General features: G+C 50.5%; 1 long non-coding RNA gene across 4 annotated transcripts in view; it reads left to right on the top strand.

The window, feature by feature from the left end:
• Window positions 1–9,411, top strand: part of LOC112129056 (uncharacterized) — a 68,946-nt gene extending 59,535 nt beyond the window's left edge. Inside the window, exons 4-6 of one of the 4 annotated variants that reach the window (XR_010137239.1) lie at window positions 2,752–2,990; window positions 8,507–8,729; window positions 8,837–9,411. This is a non-coding gene — a long non-coding RNA (uncharacterized LOC112129056). Of the gene's footprint in view, window positions 1–2,751; window positions 2,991–8,506 lie in introns of all 4 variants that reach the window. The other 3 variants (XR_008513772.2, XR_008513771.2, XR_008513761.2) reach the window with 3 other exon arrangements.
• Window positions 9,412–12,598: the final 3,187 nt, after the last annotated feature.

The following is a 12,598-nucleotide window of genomic DNA, read 5'->3' as shown; positions in this document are numbered from 1 at the left end:
GTCCCTCCACATCGCAGTTTTGCTTTCTGCGGTTTCAGTTACCTGCGGTCAACCACTATCTAAAAATAGGTGAGTGCAGTACAAGAAGGCATTTTGAGAGAGAGAGAGAGAGAGAGAAACCACATTCACATAGTTTTACCACAGTATATTGTTATAATTGTTCTATTTTATTATTAGTTATTAATCTCTTACTGTGCCTAATTTATAAATTAAACTTTCTCATAGATATGCACGTATAGGAACAAACATAGTCTACATAGCGCTCAGTACTATTAGCTGTTTCAGGCATCCCCTGGAGGTCTTGCAACGTATCCCCTGAGAATAAGGGGGGGGCCTATTGCACTTGCTCATGTCCATGTAGGGTTGAGCTGGCATTTCCAAAGGATAGATTCCTAGAAGTTTATCTGCACATTTGCAGTGTTGATAGGTTCTTCCAAATGGCCCTTCAAAAGATTCTACAGCATATAGTGCCCACAGTTTGCGGGAGCACTACTTTCCCTTTGCCAACTCTAGATATTATCTGTTTTAAAATTTGCATTTATCTCATCCCCAGGGAGCATCAAGGTCATTTCTCAACTCCAGGCTATCTGAATTTCTTCTCTTGCAAGTTGCCTGTTCTTATCCATTGACCATTTATATATTGGAATATAAAGTTTTATCCTTTGATACAAAGGGGCTGTTTGCATTTTAGTGCTATTTTGCATGTTGCACATATTGTCTATTATTTGTCTTTTATCTTTGTCATAGTCTCTAGCCCTACAGAAGTTTTACATTTTTATGAGGTCAAATCTGTTCATTTTTTCCTTTAGGGCTTCTGCATTTTTGTGTCTTGCTTAGGTTTTTCCCTTCTCCAAGAATATAGAAATATTTTATCATATTTTCTTCTAGGATCTTAGTAATTCTGTTTGAGGCTGGGTGCAGTGGCTTACACCTGTAATCCCAGCACTTTGGGAGGCTGAGGCGAGTGGATCACTTGAGCCCAAGAGTTCGAGACCAGCCTGGGCAACATGGTGAAACTCTCTCTCTACAAACACTACAAAAATTAGCCAGGCGTGGTTGTGGGCGCCTGTGGTTCCAGCTACGCAGGAGGCTGAGGTGGGAGAATCACTTGAACCCAGGAGGCAGAGGTTGCAGTGAGCAGAGATAGAGCCACTGGACTCCAACCTGGGCGACAAAGCGAGACCTTGTCTCAAAATAATAACAGTAATTCCCAGCTACTCGGAAGGCTGAGGCAGGAGAATGGCGTGAACCCCGGGAGGTGGAGCTTGCAGTGAGCTGAGATCGCGCCACTGCACTCCAGTCTAGGTGACAGAGAGAGACTCCATCTCAAAAAAATAAATAAATAAAAATAAAAAAATAGTAATACTGTTTGACAGCTAATGCCAAATTGTCCTCTAGAAAGGTTGTTCCAATTTACATCCCATCAGCTGGAAGAACCCTATTTCCCCAACACCCTCACCAGCCCTGAAAATTAGCAATCTTTAAAAAGTTTTGCCAGTGGTGAATATGTATTGTTCAGCGTTGTTGATGTTTTAATTAGCATTAATTATGAGTGAGATCCAAAATCTTTTCATGATATTAGTTACTTGTATTTCTCTGTGAACCGCAGGATCCTCTCCTTGCCCCTGTTTTCTCTGTTGGGCTGTTGGGCTTTATCTTATTGATAAAGGGCTGTTTATGAAGGAAATGAGCCCCATGTCCTTATCTGTAGGGTAAATAATTTCCCCAGTAGGTCTCTCTGCCGCCTCCTGGCAGTAGGGGCGGAGCAAGTCCTTGCCACGCCCACTAGTCGCCTGCAGCTGCCTCCTCCCCTGGACTCAGCACATCTCTAAGTCCTTAAGCTGGCCCTTCCCTTCCTTCCCTTCATAGGTGTTCTCTTCTTCTTCTTTTTTTTTTTTGAGATGGAGTCTCACTCTTGTTGCCCAGGCTGGAATGCAATGGCACGATCTCAGCTCACCGCAGCCTCCACCTCCTGGGTTCAAGCAATTCTCCTGCTTCAGCCTGCCGAGTAGCTCGGATTACAGGCATGCACCACCATGCCTGGCTAATTTTTTGTATTTTTAGTAGAGACGGGGTTTCTCCATGTTGGTCAGGCTGGTCTCAAACTCCCGACCTCAGGTGATCTGCCCTCCTTGTCCTCCCAAAGTGCTGGGATTACAGGTGTGAGCCACTGCACCCGGCCTTCAGGTGTTCTCTTCTGAACACATCTTATGGCTAGAGTTTTCACATTCAATTCAGTCCTCACAACTTCTGATAATGAGGACATCCCTAAAGTTTCTATTCCTATTGCAGATTTTAAAATACATGTTGTTTCGGTCATGTTTAGAAACTTGGGTTGGGACAGGGAAGCTAGAACAAGTGCTCAGGCTGCCATATCTCCAGTGTTAAAATCTTTTTTTTTTTTTTTGAGACAGGTCTGGCTCCGTCGCCCAGGCTGGAGCGCAGTGGCACTATCTTGGCTCACTGCAGCCTCGATCTCCCAGGCTCAAGCGATCCCCCTGCCTCAGCCTCCAGAGTAGCTGGGACCACAGGCATGTGCCACCACGCCTGGCTAATGTTTTAATTTTTTGTAGACATAGGGCCTTGTTATATTGTCCAGGTTTCCAGCTCTTGGACTCAAGCAATCTGTCCACCTCAGCCTCCTAAAGTGCTGGGATTATGCTTGGCCTCCCAGTGTTAAATTCTTAGTCATACACTAATTTCTCTTCTTGTTTCTTTTGGTTTTAAATTTGATCTTCTCCAAACTTTCAGGTCTAGAATCATGTCATCTGCAAATAATGATCATTGTACCAGGCATTGGACTTTTTAACAAGCTCACATTTATGAGCCACACTCTCATTCATGCAAACAAGACAAGGCAGATATTTTTGAATTAAAAAAAGAAACCACTTCCTGCCCAGAGTCTGCCGGTCAGCAGCACGTGGTGGACTGGATGCCCCATAGCAGCTACTGCAAGGAAGTGAGCGAACACCAAGGGGTGCTCGTTACAGGTAACAGCCCCTGTCCGGGTAGCATTCACATCTCCTCGGGTGTGATTCTTGGCCACTGACTTATTTATAGTAATGTGAATAATCAATGGCTGTAATAACATCATTCATGGATTGGTCAAAGGCATCTCTCAGGCTTCCCTGAGCCTGGACCCACTTGGTCTTCCTCGGCGCCGGAAGCTCTGTGATGCCCTCTCAATCCCGTTCTGGGGCTGTCTCTCGGCTTTGGTCCCTTCCTTTCCCCCTTTCCCTCACCTTTTTGGGTCCTTTCAAAGTCTTTTTCTTTTTTGGGGGGGAAACAGAGTCTTGCTCTGCTGCCCAGGCTGGAGTGCGGTGGTGTGATCTCAGCTCACTGCAACCTCCACCTACCAGGTTCTAGTGATTCTCCTGCCTCAGCCTCCTGAGTAGCTGGGATTACAGGCACCTACCACCACACCGGCTAATTTTTGTATTTTTAGTGGAGATGGAGTTTCACCATGTTGGCCAGGCTGGTCTCAAACTTCTGACCTCAAGAGATCTGCCTGCCTCGGCCTCCCAAAGTGTTGGGATTACAGGCGTGAGCCACTGTGCCTGTCCATGGATCCTTTCAAAGTCTTTACATCTCTCTCACATCCTGGCTTCATCCTCGCCTGCCTGTCTCCATGCCTTTCCGGTGTGCCCCACAGAACACCAGCCCCACGAGATGTTCCAGACAAAAGATTCAGGGGACAGTTTGAGAAGTGCTGACTACCACGCCGACCTCTTGGAAATGGGCTGGCGTTTCAAAGATTTGAAGAAGTCCTTCAGTGCAGACATGTCTTCACTGTTTCTCCAGTAGCCAGTGCCCCAGGCCGGTCTGAACACTGATGTGTGCACCCCTTCTCAGCGTTCTGCAGGATCAGCGCTTTCCATGCCTTGCTGGGGGGCATGCTGGCTTTCAGGAGCCTGGGTGGGAAGTGATGAGAGAGTATTGTCTGCAGTGGCTAGAGATGCATGAAGGGGTCAATAGGAAGCTCCTCAGAGCTGGGCCAAGGACATTTATCTGCAGGAAGAACCAGGAACAGGAAGTGACACATTTCACCAGCCCCCACTGCTACCACCCACTCCAAAAGAGAAGGCAGAGCCAGCACCAGGAGCCTGGATGGGAGGCCAAGAGCCTGGATTCCAGGCCGGGATCCCAGATGGGAGTCCAGGAGCCCAGATTCAAGGCCAGGAGCCCTGATGGGAGGCCAGGGGCCCAGATGTGAGGCCAGGAGCCCAGATGTGAGGCCAGGGGCCCAGATTCAAGGCCAGGAGCCCTGATGGGAGGCCAGGAGCCCAGATGCGAGGCCAGGAACCCAGACGGGAGCCCAGGAGCCCAGATGCGAGGCCAGGAGCCCAGATGCGAGGCCAGGGGCCCAGATTCAAGGCCAGGAGCCCTGATGGGAGGCCAGGAGCCCAGATGCGAGGCCAGGGGCCCAGATTCAAGGCCAGGAGCCTGGATGGAAGGCCAGGAGCCCGGATGCGAGGCCAGGAGCCCAGGAGCCCAGATGCGAGGCCAGGAGCCCAGATGCGAGGCCAGGGGCCCAGATTCAAGGCCAGGAGCCTGGATGGAAGGCCAGGAGCCCAGATGCGAGGCCAGGAACCCAGACGGGAGCCCAGGAGCCCAGATGCGAGGCCAGGAGCCCAGATGTGAGGCCAGGAGCTCGGATTTGAGGCCAGGAGCCTGAATGGAAGGCCAGGAGCCCGGGTGGGAGGCCAGGAGCCTTGATGAGAGGCCAGGAGCCTGGATGTGAGCCCAGGAGCTTTTACCTGGGAGCACCAGGGAGAACAGTGGCCACTTACCTGACCAAGCTAACACATGACAACAGGGAGAAGAACCTCACAAGTACAGGAAGGGGTTGGCGTCAGGGAGAAAAACGAGCTCTTTGTCAAAATATAAACAAAGAGCCCTGGAGTAATGGAAATCTTGGAAGGCTGCTTTGTGAAGTGCCCAGGTACCCAGGGTCAACAAGGGCCACCTCATTAACACAATGTGGAACTGCCCCAGGAGAGTGAGCCCTGGATGCCAGAATTCTGGGACAGTGAGGGGCAGCTGTCAGTTGGGTTTCCCAAACTCTGCCCACCAACATCTTGCTATGATAACGTAGGCTCTACCTAGCCTTAAAATTTGTCAGCCAAACAAGACCCTTTTGAAGACCACTTGAGCCCAGGAGGCAGAGATTGCAGTGAGCTAAGATCGCTCCACTGCACTCCAGCCTGGGTGCAGTGACCAGGGTGCAGAGCGAGACCCTGTCTCAAAAAAACAAAACAAAAACAAACAAATGAACAAAGAAAAAACACCTCAAACCAGGACCCTTTTGAGGATGAAAGGAGGCACCATTAATAATCGTGCCGGGACAACAGACAATCATCAGGGACACAGGGCCTTGTGCATAGGAACGAGGCCTAGAGGCAGTGCTGCTTAAGAGCCAAGTGCATGGGCCCTGGAGTTCCAGAGTCTTGGGTTCAAATGTGATCTCCACCCTTCCTAGCTGTGACGATGGGGCAAGGCAGTGGCCTCTCTGTGCCTCAGTCTCCTTATCTATAAAATGGGAATGGTGGTGCCCATCTCATGGGATGTGCTTGCCCCTTGGAAGCAGTTCCTAAATGTTAGCTATCACTTTCCTTACTGTTCTTTCTATAAAATGGGTTCTTTATTGCTAGAAATCATAAATAAAACAAGGTTTGTTGAGAAGGACAAAGCCCATACTCTGAAAGGGGCATCGAACAGTTTTCTGAACACAGGGGGTTCCTGCCCAGGCCTCCGCCCCTCCTCTCTGATGGGTCTGGCCAGGGCACCAGCACCCATCCTCAATCTTCTCAGGACACCAGCTTTGCAGCCCGGGAGCCCCCAGGACTAACCTGATATGATTCCTATGCTCACCTGCTCAAAGCCTGGCTTGTTTAAAGTACAGGATCCTCCTCAGCTGGCTTCTATATAAGCTCTGCTTCCCTCTAACAAGCTCTGCAACCTCCCAGGGACCGTCTTACCGGCTGCAAACGAAGCCACGCAAACTGTGGCTGCCGGGGCCCCTCTCCTCCCAAAAGCCAGGCCAGTGTAACCCGGTCCCCATGTCATGCTGGCTGGGTCAGTGTTCTCTCCTAGGAATCTGAAGCTTGAATGGGGGAGAAACAGGAGTCCAGGAGTCGCTGCAAATGAGCCATATGGACAGTCGTGGGCACCGAAGCTCAGGGCTTTTGAACTTTCTTGTCCAAACTTGCAGGTAAGTCCTGGAAACAGAGACCTTTGCCTCTCCACCCGGACTGGGCTGTCCTGGAAACAGAGACCTTTGTCTCTCCACCCGGACTGGGCTGTCCTGGAAACAGAGACCTTTGCCTCTCCACCCGGACTGGGCTGTCCTGGAAAGGTACAGATGGAAAGGATGAAAAGAATGGCACTGGCCGGGTGTGGTGGCTCACACCTGTAATCACTTTGAGAGGCCAAGGCGGGCAGATTACTTGAGGCCAGGAAGTCAAGCCTGGCCAACAGGGCGAAACCCTGACTCTACTAAAAATACAAAAATTAGCTGGGTGTGGGGGTACGTGCTGGTAATTCCAGTTACTTGGGAAGCAGAGGTTGCAGTGAGCCAAGATCATGCCACTGCATTCCAGCCTGGGCAGCAGAGCAAGACCCTGTTTCCAAAAAAAAAAGAATGACATTGGCTGCCATTTAATTGGGTGCTGGGGAGTCAGAATCGAATCAGATGTAGTCCTTATGTCACTTTTCTTATAGACCAGTGGGAAGGCAAACGCTGTACCACAAAATCAGCTCTACAGTTAAAAAAGTAAAGCTGGCTGGGCGTGGTGGCTCACGCCTGTAATCCCAGCACTTTGGGAGGCCGAGGCGGGCGGATCACGAGGTCAGGAGATTGAGACCACCCTGGCTAACACGGTGAAACCCCGTCTCTACTAAAAATACAAAAAAAAAAAAAATTAGCCGGGCGGGGTGGCGGGCACCTGTAGTCCCAGCTACTCGGGAGGCTGAGGCAGGAGAATGGCGTGAACCTGGGAGGCGGAACTTGCAGTGAGCTGAGATTGTGCTACTGCACTCCAGCCTGGGTGACAGAGCAAGACTCCATCTAAAAAAAAAAAAAAAAAAAAAAAAAGTAAAGCTGTGGAAATAAAGTGCAACTCAAGCAGAAAGGGAAATGAACAGAGGTGGTGTATCAGTCAACTGTTGTCATATATATGCTGTGTAACAAATGGACATCATTCAGTGGCTTACTACTCTAAGCATTTATTTTTGGCTCATGTGTCTGTAGATTTCTGGGGCAGCCCTGCCGATTTCAGCCAGACCTGGCTAGATGGCTCCTGGGCATGAGGTTGGTTAAGGTCTGTCCTGTCTCTCATTCTTCTGGGACCAATGGGCTACCCAGGGAGTAGCTGTGCTAGTGGCAATGGCAGAAGCACAAGAGGGTGAGCCGTGTCACCAAGCCTATGTCAAGGTGCAAGGGCCTGAACCCAATGGGCCGGACTCCAAGGCCTCCTGACCCCATGTCAAGGCTTTGCTGTTTGGTCGCATCTCCAGCACATCACTGGCCAAAGCAAATCACATAGCTGAGCCCAAGGGCAAAGGGGCTTGGGGGCAGCTGGCAAGGCCTGCCATTAGGTCTGCAGGTGTCTGTTTTCTGGGCTTGGGGGTCAAGTAGATGGGGGACACCTAGACGGATGGGAAATCTTTTAAAAAATGGGTGGGGTAGAGCCTAGAGATCCCGCAGTAGGAGGGGAGGGAAGTAAATATTTGCAAATGAGAATCCAAATCTCACAGAAGGCTTCACAGAGGAGGTGTCACTTGACCTAAGCCTGGAAGGAGAAGTTAGATTTTTTTAAGTGAAGATGGGTGTTGCACGGTGAGCAGGTGTATGCAAACCTAATCCCAAAGGCCGAGGGAGCTGAGAGGCCGAACACAGAGGCTGACAAATCCAGTTGCTTAGGAACATTTAATAGGGACTTAGAAAAGCCATGTCTCGGGCAGCCAGGAGATGATGGATTCCCACATTGTTGCCCCCCCGAGACTCAGGGCGTATATACCATAGGGTTATGATAACATATTTATAGTGTTTACAGCACCATAGGTTTATGATACAGATTTACAGTGTTTATAATAACATATTTACAGTAAGTGTATGCTCTTAACAGTAGATACAAGTAGAAATCTTAGAGGCATTCGTGGAAGTAGGGTTAACCAGAAGTCAACATGACGTATTAGCATCCAGGAGGGAGTTGCTTTGGCCTCCGAGGTGGGATAGGGCACAGCTGTCAAAGGGTTGACGGGGAGGAGAGGCATTGAGGTCCCGCAGCCTGGCACGTCCTTTCCTTGAACACAGTACTTGGGACCCCACACCAGTCATTTTATTTCCAAATTCTAAAACTTCAACTCTGTGTCACCAGATACAAGTTCAAGACACAGTGGTTTTTAGCAAGTCATCGTAATGGAGGGTACAGTGCTTTGTCCCTTTCCTGTAAATTCCATCGGGCCTGAGTCAGTCAGTTGTATAGCCCACTCACTCCCATTTCAGAGTTCCGTCTCCAGCCTTGCAGTCCAGCAGTGACATCCCTGTGAATGTGACCAACTCAGACCTTGAAAAGACTCCTTGATGACAAAGTCACAGTAGCCACGAGGTGAAGGAAAATAACCCAAGAATGGAAAAACCCATTCTAGAAGGACAGGCGGTGGAACAGGGAATCCATACACACAGAACAGGCCAAACAATGGTGGGAACGATGGTTACGGGACAGGATGTAAGTAGTATAAACCTTGACAATGTAAAAATACAAACTCACAAAATTTGGGAGGGGGAAGGAGCTAGGAAGTGGTGGTGAGCTCATTTCCTTATCCTAAATCGTAGGTTGTCAAGAGATGCCATCTATAGTTGAAACATGCTGAAAGAATGAATCCAGCTGCTTAATATTTTTCTTTCCTTTAGAGAAATAATTTAGAACCAGAAGAAGCAGCATCATTATTTGCAGCTTGGTAATTTCTTTAGTTACATTTAAGTTGCCTTTTGTTCTGTTAAATTTAAGTATGGCACTTTTTCTAAAAAGGGTATGTATTGTATGAGCCCATTTTGGTTAAAAAAACTCCTATGAATATGTGCGTAGAGAGATGTCTCCATCCATGTTTCCTGGGTGTCAGCCATGATTATTTCTGGGGTGCTGGATTTCCGGACCACTTGAAATTTTTGTTTTTGGTATTCTTCGGTGTTGCTTGAATTTCTTATAATGAGCATGCACTATTTTTATCAAAGCGAAGCTTTTTTAAAAAATTAAAATACATTTCTGGAAAAGAGAGAAAAAAAATACACGTGTTCCTTTGCCAGGCTTCTGTCTCACTGGGATCCATGGGGACCCTTCCCAGGGGCTGCTCAGAGCCCACCTCTGCAGGGTGAGGGGTGTGATTCATTTCCGCACCCCTCACCCTGGTGATCGGCGTGGTCGGGGGCCAGGGGTGCACAGGGGAGGGAAATTTGTGAGCAGACCCTGAAGGATACACTTTGGAGCCCTGGTTCTCAGCCGGTGAGGTCAGGAGGCCTTGATATCAGGCCCATTGGGCCCGGGCTTTGTGCCTCCACTGTTTAGTTGGGTGAACAGAGCCTCTATGGGCCTGTTTTCTCATCTGTAAACTCAAAAAGTCATCCTTGGCTAGGGGCAGTGGTTCACGCCTGTAATCCCAGCACTTTGGGAGGCCAAGGCAGGTGGATCACCCGAGGTCAAGAGTTCGAGACCAGCCTGGCCAACATGGTGAAACCCCATCTCTACGAAAAATACAAAAACCAGCCAGGTGTGCTGGCACATGCCTGTAATCCCAGCTACTCCGGAGGCTGAGGCAGGAGAATCGCTTGAACCCGGGAGGCGGAGGTTGCAGTGAGCCAAGATCACACCACTGCACTCCAGCCGGGGCGACAGAACGAGACTCTGTCTCTGGGGAAAAAAAAAAAAAAAAAAAAAAAGTCATCCATGCCCTGCCTCATTTTCAGGTTGATGTAAGGGATGTGCGTGGTGCTGTCACAGGGTTCAGCCTGGGAGGCCACATGGGTCCCTGGCTTCATGCAGGAATTCAAAAGCAAGCTGACAAAGTGAAAGCAAGTTTATTAAGAAAGTAAATGAATAAAAAAGGGGCTACCCCAGCAGCATGGGCTGCTTGACTCAGTAGACTTATGGTTATTTCTTGATCATACGGTAAATGAGGAGTGGATTATTTATGAGTTTTCCAGGAATGGGGTGGGAATTTCCTGGAACTGAGGGTTCTTCTTCCTTTTAGACCATATAGGGTAATTTCCGGACGTTGCCATGGCACTTGTGAACTGTCACGCGCTGGTGGGAGTGTCTTTTAGCAACTAATGTATTATAATTAGTGAATAATGAGCAGTGAGGACAACCAGAGGTCACTTTCGTCATCATCTTGGTTTTGGCGGGTTCTGGCAGTTTCTTTATTGCATCCTGTTTTATCAGTGTGATCTTTGTGATCTGTATCTTGTGCCGACCTCCTGTGACTTTGAATGCCTAAGCTCCTGGGAATGCAGCCCAGCAGGTCTCAGCCTCATTTTACCCACAGCCCCTGTTCAACATGGAGTCACTCTGGTTTGAACGCTTCTGACGGTGCAGTGTCTGGTAGTCCGGGTGGCCACTAGGGATACTTATTACTCCATATAATACAATTCAATTCTAGCCAACACCACTGCCAGCCCAGTTCAAAGGCTAAAGTTGAAGGGGTCCGGGGCGCTCTCTGTTGTGTTCTGGGTCCTAAGAGCCACTCTTATAGTTGCAGCTCCACCTAGTGTCCACATCAGGACATAGCAGCATATAGCTGGTTTGTTGTAAACCCCGATTTCCATACCTGCCTACCGTACAGCTTTATTAGGCAAAATGGACCAAAAAGATCTTCTTTTATTTTTATTTTTAATTTTTTTTGAGACAGAGTTTTGCTCTGTCACCCAGGTTGGAGTGCAGTGGTGTGATCTCTGCTCACTGCAACCTTTGCCTCCTGGGTTCAAGCAATTCTCCTGCCTCAGCCTCCCCAGTAGCTGGAATGACAGACGCCCACCAGGATAATTTTTGTATTTTTGGTAGAGATGGGGTTTCACCATGTTGTCCAGGCTGGTCTCGAACTCCTGACCTCAGGTGATCCCCCAGCTTCAGCCTCCCAAAGTGCTGGGATTACAGTCTTGAGCCACTGTGCCTGGCCCAAAATGAGATCTAAAATCATTCCTTCCAGATCTAAAATTTAGTATTTCAAAACAAGTATACAAATTCAGTACTTTTCAAGTTCAAGTATCCTGTGTTTGAAAGGATGGCAGAGGAGGAGGAACTGGAGGAGGAGGAGGAGGAGGGGTGTGGAGGAGGAGGAGGGGTGTGGAGGAGGAGGAGGGGTGTGGAGGATGAGGAGGGGTGTGGAGGATGAGGAGGGGTGTGAAGGAGGAGGGGGAGGGGTGTGAAGGGGGAGAGATGTGGAGCAGGAGGGTTGAGGAGGAGGGATGTGGAGAGGAGAAGGGGTGAGGAGGAGGGGTGAGGCAGAGGAGGGGTGTGGAGGAGGATGAGGGGTGTGGAGGAGGAGGAGGGGTGAGGAAGAGGCATGAGGCGGAGAAGGGGTGTGGAGGAGGAGGAGAAGGGGTGAGGGGGAGGCGTGAGGTGGAGGAGGGGTGTGGAGGAGGGGTGCGGAGGGGGTGGAGGGGGAGGGATGTGGAGCAGGAGGGGTGTGGAGGAGGAACCAAGGGGAGGAGGAAGGGTTTGGAGGGAGGACAAGGGGTGAGGAGGAGGAGGGGTGTGGTGGAGGAGTGGTGAGGAGGAGGAGGAGTGAGGAGGAGGACAGGTGAGGAGGAGAAGGAGTGAGGAAGGAAGGGTGTGGAGGAGGAGGAGGGTTGAGAAGGAGGGGTATGGAGGAGGAGAAGGGGTGTGGAGGAGGAAGAGGGTTGCGGAGGAGGAGGCGGGGTGTGGAGGAGGAAGAGGGTTGCGGAGGAGGAGGCGGGGTGTGGAGGAGGAATCGTGTGGCGAGAAGGGGTGTGGAGGAGGAGGGGTCTGGCGGAGGGGAAGGGGTGTGGAGGAGGGGTGTGGAGGAGGAGGAGGGGTGAGGGGGGAGAGTTGAGGAGGGGGGAGTGGAGGGGGTGTGGTGTGGTGGTTGAGGAGGGGTGAGGAGGAGTGGGTGTGGAGGAGGAGGGGGGAGTGGAGGGGGTGTGGTGTGGTGGTTGAGGAGGGGTGAGGAGGAGGAGTGGGTGTGGAGGAGGAGAGGTGTGGAGGGGGGCGGGGTGTGGAGTGGTAAGGGTGTGGAGGAGGAGGTGGGGTGTGGAGGAGGAGGAGGGGTGAGGAGGGGTGTGGAGTAAGAGGAGGATTGTGGAGGAGGAGGGGTGAGGAGGGGTGTGGAGGAGGAGGATTGAGGAGGAGGGGTGAGGAGGGGTGTGGAGGAGGAGGGGTGAGGAGGGGTGTGGAGGAGGAGGATTGTGGAGGAGGAGGGGTGAGGAGGGGTGGAGGAGGAGGATTGTGGAGGAGGAGGGGTGAGGAGGGGTATGGAGTAAGAGGAGGATTGTGGAGGACGAGGGGTGAGGAGGGGTGTGGAGTAAGAGGAGGATTGTGGAGGAGGAGGGGTGAGGAGGGGTGTGGAGTAAGAGCAGGATTGT

Source organism: Pongo abelii, chromosome 16, assembly GCF_028885655.2.
Source record: "Pongo abelii isolate AG06213 chromosome 16, NHGRI_mPonAbe1-v2.0_pri, whole genome shotgun sequence".
Taxonomy (NCBI): Eukaryota; Metazoa; Chordata; class Mammalia; order Primates; family Hominidae; genus Pongo; species Pongo abelii.
This window is presented reverse-complemented; position numbering and strand designations above follow the sequence as displayed.